The sequence below is a fragment of the Palaemon carinicauda genome, chromosome 22, assembly GCF_036898095.1.
Source record: "Palaemon carinicauda isolate YSFRI2023 chromosome 22, ASM3689809v2, whole genome shotgun sequence".
Lineage (NCBI taxonomy): Eukaryota > Metazoa > Arthropoda > Malacostraca > Decapoda > Palaemonidae > Palaemon > Palaemon carinicauda.
The window spans coordinates 112105839-112111935 of record NC_090746.1 but is presented as its reverse complement, the minus strand read 5'-3'; positions in this window follow the sequence as shown (position 1 = coordinate 112111935).

Genomic DNA, 6097 nt, shown 5'->3' with positions numbered 1-6097 from the left:
AACCCCGGGCCTGGATCCTTGACTGGCTCTACCGCCCCTTTCGCCATCATCGCTGAGACCTCCTCTTGCAGGGCTGCCCTTCTCAAGGAGTCTTTGGCAGCCAACCACTCTGCCTGTTGATCTGGCATTAGAGGTGGGGGGTCTGCTAGGAAGGGTAACCTGTACCCCTCTTTCAAGACTGCTACAGTACACGGGTCCGCCCCGTCGTCCTTCCATGCTTGCCAAGAATGTCTGAGGCATCCCCCTACCTGAGGCTTCGGCAGGAGTAGGGGGCCTCTCCCTCTATCTTCTTCTAGAGGCGCGGCGTGACCGCCCTCTTCTGGCCGCTGCGTAAGAAGGCCTAAACGAAGAATGAGGCGGGGCTGTTCCCCTACTGGAGGGCTGCGGTGGCTGCGACCAGGCCGTAGTAGGGACGTCTCTCCTGGGCTGGCTAGGCGAAGCACGAGGAGGGCGGGGAACGTCGGAGGTGGTTCTTCTGTGGGTGGGTCTTCTCGCTGGAGGGGGTCTGGAATCTCCCGTGTCCTTCAGTTTCCTGACCCATTCGATTGTTTCTTCTGCCTCCTTCAGGGGGAAAATTGAATCGTCCCACAGGGGCAGACTCCTCAAGGATCTCGCTTCTCTGTCGGGGAGGCGCCTGGTGAGCTTATTGAGGACTGTGTCTCTCCTCCGCAGAACCCAGTTGGCGGCCTGTGCGAGGGACTGGTATGACAAGAACTTCAGGGCCTTACCTCCAGAGCTAATCAACTCCTTCAGTAAGGCCTGGTTCTCTGGGATAGTAAGGTCGTAGGAGGACTGGACGCCTACTAGCGTGGAAGCCCACCAGTCCAGCCAAGAAGGCATGTTTACAAGGTCCTTAGCTATCTCCTCCATCATGGTCACTTCTGACGGAGAGAAACAGACTGGTGCTGTAGAGGCCCTTTCTTCCTCTGCTCCTTGGCCTAAACCGGCGACTGCTGGCTCCACCGTACAAGCACCTACACTATGTCCTTCCGGCAGGTAGAACTTGCTCTGCGACTTCAGGCCTTGAAGCAGCTTGGAGGAACTCTGGGTCTTGGGGGCTTCGGCATGGTTGGCCATGATTTTATTCACGTAGGCCCTACCTAGCTTAACGTCCCTGGCTAACGGGAGAGCTAGAGAGGGTCTCTGCTGGACGGGGGCATCCACTAGCCTGCTGAGACTCGATTGCCAGAACTCCTCGGAAGAAGGCTTGGGCTTGTCCAACCTATGGTGTCTCCTGATGAGCCCTATCACCCTCCTGTAGGCTGACACCTCCGCTGCCGAACCTTCTGCATGGTCGTCCAGCTCCTCCGTAGGACGCCCAACTGCTTGAGACGGGGTCCCTCCGACGGAGGTGACTTGATCCGCTCCAACTGCTGTGGCTCTGGACGTGGGGAGGGCATCGCCGTCGAGACGGGGGCCTCCGGCCTAGGTCTATCCTTCCTCACGGAGGTCCAGGCATCCGTGGGTCTACTCGACAAGGGGAGTCGCTTCTCACGATCCTGCCGATTCGAAGATAACTTGGGGGTCGGAACGAGGCTGCCAGACCAAGGGGGCGACTCTCTCCGCTGGGCGGATGAAGCCGGAACCCTCGCGGGCTTATGCCTGTCTGCTGGGACCTGAAGCGGCGACTCCCTCCGTCGGTCGTATCTGCTGCAGGATGTGTATATCTCCGGCGAGCGAATCCTAGGGTGCCAACTTGAGGAGCCCGGCACTGCCGACAACTTGATGAGCTTGCTGCGTGGGATGACCACCCAGTCTTCCCCCGGGGAGCCTATAAGAGCCACTTCTCTTATATTTTCTTCTGGGGGATCGGGACCGTCTAATCCTGTGGCGGGACCTGGAACGGGAGCAAGAATGGGAGTGTCTCCTGCCGGACCTCTCGCGATGTCTATGAAGTTTCCTCCGGGCCTCGTCCTCCGAGAAGCAAGAAAGGACTTCGGCCGAAGATCCCGACGATCTGTAGGACCTCGCTGGCGGGCTCAACTCGCGTTGCGTTGTTGGGGGGTCCTCTCGGCGCTCGATGGAAGGCGGGGGCTGCAAGAAGACGTCCGGAAGTGTAGCTGAAGGCGCTGGAGGGGAGCGCAGGCGTTCTTCGTTGGGGGACCAAAGTCTTCTTCCATCCCCAACTGGGACCTGAAGGGCGTCTTCGGCGGTACCCACGCGAGGGAGTCCGACGACGGCGAGTCCTCTCTCTCAGCAGTACCCTCGGCTGCAGAAGCACCTGAAAAACACACCCAAGAGGCGGGAGAAGAGGTAGGAACAGTTTTACCCCACATGAGGTCATCTGAGGAGACAGGCCCTGCTTGCACCAGGGCTTCGTCCCCTGCACACACTCCCGACCCTCCCTCAGGCCCCTCACTTGCCTGGGATGACGCCACAACCCCACTATCCTGCAACTCTGACTCCTGGGGAAGGGCCACAGGCCTCTTCCCCACAATGGACTTACCTCGTCCCCTACTCTGGGTAGGGGAAGGTGGTAGGGAGGCTCGGTCTGACGACACGCCCGGCGAAGTAAGAGGAGAAGAGACGTTCGGCTTCTTCGGTGACCTCTTCAGTGCCTTCTCTTTGGTGCCGTAACGCACCCACTGCACCTCATTCCAGGACACGCACTCCGGACACGTGGCCATACGGGAACACACTGCCCCTACACGACGAACACAAGGAGTGTGGGTCTACTTCAGGTTTCGACAGGAGAGCACCACACGATTTACCGGCCATAAGCCCAGGACAACGCCGGGGATGCTCCATCACTCACTAGTAACGCACCGGGAAAGAATAAGCTAAAGCACAAAGGTACCACGTGGGGACCGCGTGAGACGCAAAGGGAAGTCGGGGACACAAAGGGTCGCACTGGGTTAAGGAGAGCGTCGAGATGATACCGCAACGCGACCAGAGAACTTACTGGAGGTCGAGACATGAGCAAGCATGCTCTCTGACCCGGGGTTAGCCTCAGGGCGCGTATCCCTCCGCCTGAGGTTACCCCTCATAGAAAACAGGAATAGGGTAAACTACACAAAACTCTGGTCGGATGGGAGGAGATCCCAGATACTCCTAAGAAAGTAGTTCGAGGTAAGTACTTCGTGTTGGAACAAATACCAATTCAAAATGTTGTGTTTCAGCCTGTCCACATCATCTCAGATGTTAACACAGGTATTCACCTTAGTGCCCACCTGGGCACACTAGAATGGCCTTCGTCTGCTTCGATACCTGGATGATTGGCTGATTCTGGCAAACTCGAGGAAGTCAAAAGAGAGACTTCTCGCATTTTGCCCAGATCTCACTAGCAACCATCTCAAGACTTAGTATATGTAGGAATGAGAATCAGTAGCAAACTAGTCCCCTACGGTCATTTCCGCTTCAGATCTCTCTAGGGGCATCTAAAGACGCTTTTGGTCTTGGCACTTGGATCCAACAAGTACTCCGATACTGGTAAGTCAAGGACAAAAGAGAGAACGAGAACCAAGATGGTGGATGTCAGACAATAACTTACTCAGGAGTGGACCTCTTTCCTCCCCCCGATTTTACTCTTTTCAAGTGCTTCAAAAGAAGGGTGGGGGAATTGATTTATTCTAGACTTGTTTGAATGGATTTTCACACTAACTGAGAAGCTGAAGTAAAATCTTTTGCTTTTTCTTTTGATAATAATTTTTCCATTTTACCTAAAACCATTTCGGCAAATTGAGAAGTATAATATCCTAGAAGAGGCTGGTTCTGACAACTCAGAATAAGAAGCATCAGAACTTACCTTAGGTAATTTATTTTTATCTACCTATCTACCATGGCACTTACCCCAATTTTGGGAGGTACATAGATCATACATATACCAAGGCACTTCCCCCAATTTTGGGGGGTAGCCGACATCAACAAATGAAACAAAAAGAAAAAGGGGACCTCTACTCTCTGCGTTCCTCCCAGCCTAACAAGGGACTCAACTGAGTTCAGCTGGTACTGCTAGGGTGCCACAGCCCACCCTCCCCCATTATCCACCACAGATGAAGCTTCATAATGCTGAATCCCCTACTGATGCTACCTCCGCGGTCATCTAAGGCATCGGAGGCAGCAACAGGGCCTACCGGAACTGCGTCACAATCGCTCGCCATTCATTCCTATTTCTAGCACGCTCTCTTGCCTCTCTCACATCTATCCTCCTATCACCCAGAGCTTCCTTCACTCCATCCATCCACCCAAACCTTGGCCTTCCTCTTGTACTTCTCCCATCAACTCTTGCATTCATCACCTTCTTTAGCAGACATCCATTTTCCATTCTCTCAACATGGCCAAACCACCTAAACACATTCCTATCCACTCTAGGTAGCCAACATAAAAGAAAAAATATGGGGATTTTTCTTCTCTTTACCTGACAAGGGACTCGGCTGTCCTAGTGCAACAAATCATTAAACGGGACAATATGATCTGCTATACCATTAACATAAGAAACAGGTGGTTTCCTACTAGCACCTACTTCAGAAAGGATATTAGGATCCAAACTACTAACTCAGTCTTTTACCACGTAATGCAATGGAACAAAGGCTGCACAGTAAAAGATCATCAAGTAGATAAAAAGTGAGAACCATTAGTCAAAACTTGAAGAGTAAGGCTAACTTCAATACTGGGCTGGTTAGGTTAGAATTTTTATTTTGCTGTAAAAACAAGGTAAAAGCAGTCAAGAGTTTACGAAGCTCACAAATACTAAAATCGCCAAAGTTAGTCTACGCTAGGGTTCAAAACTTGTTAGGTTAGAATTTTGATTTTGCTATATAGTACAAAGTAAAAGCAGTCAGGAGCTTATGTAGCTTATTCTATTAAAACCCCCCAAGGCTTGTTACACGTAAGTTGAGGACTTGCTAGTGGCCAAAGGCTCATTAATGGCTTAATTTTAAGCGGCAATCCCAACATCATCATCTCGATGATAAACAAATCTGTACTCTCCCCTGAACTAAACGCTGGTTACGTTTACATTGGGCAATCTTAATCTGTTCATGCCTGCGAATTCTGTTCCTTTTTTTACTCTTCACAAGGATCATCTCAGTCGCAATAATGTACTCTGCAAAAGATACAGAGAAAGAGGACCATAATTTAACACCCTTAATCTATGCAGTAATTACTAACATATTCAGGCAAAGCCATCACAATTAACTTCAGTTAATCTAGATTAGTGAAAGAATTTGGAAGGGTTTGTGAGAGAAGGAAGTTGAGAGTTAATGTGGGTAAGAGTAAGGTTATGAGATGTACGAGAAGGGAAGGTGGTGCGAGGTTGAATATCTTGTTGAATGGAGAGTTACTTGAAGAAGTAGATCGGTTTAATTACTTGGGTTCTGTTGTTGCAGCAAATGGTGGAGTGGAAGCAGATGTACATCAGAGAGTGAATGAACGATGCAAAGTGTTGGGGGCAGTGAATGGAGTGGTAAAGAATAGAGGTTTAAGCATGAATGAAAAGGGAGTTCTGTATGAGAAAGTGATTGTACCAACTGTGATGTACGTATTGGAGTTGTGGGGAACGAAAGTGACGGATAGACAGAAATTGAATGTGTTTGAGATGAAGTGTCTGAGGAGTATGGCTGGTGTATCTCGAGTAGATAGGGTTAGGAAGAAAGTAGTGAGGGTGAGAATGAGTGTAAGGAATGATTTAGCAGCTCGAGTGGATATGAATGTGTTGAGGTGGTTTGGCCATGTTGAGAGAATGGAAAATGGCTGTCTGCTGAAGAAGATGAAGAATGCAAGAGTTGATGGGAGAAGTACAAGAGGAAGGCCAAGGATTGGGTGGATGGATGGAGTTAAGAAAGCTCTGGGTGATAGGAGAATAGATGTGAGAGAGGCAAGAGAGCGTGCTAGAAATAAGAATGAATGGCGAGTGATTGTGACACAGTTCTGTGGTAAGCCCTGCTGCTTCCTCCGGTCGCCTTGGATGACCGCGTAGGGAGCAGCAGTAGGGGATTCAGCTTATGAATCTTCATCTGTGGTGGATAACGGGGGAGGGTGAGCTGTGGCACCCTGAGCTCGGTCGAGTCCCTCGTCAGGCTGGGAGGAGCATAGAGAGGAAAGGTCCCCCTTTTTTCCTTTGTTTGATGTCGGCTACCCCCCAAAATTAGGGGAAGTG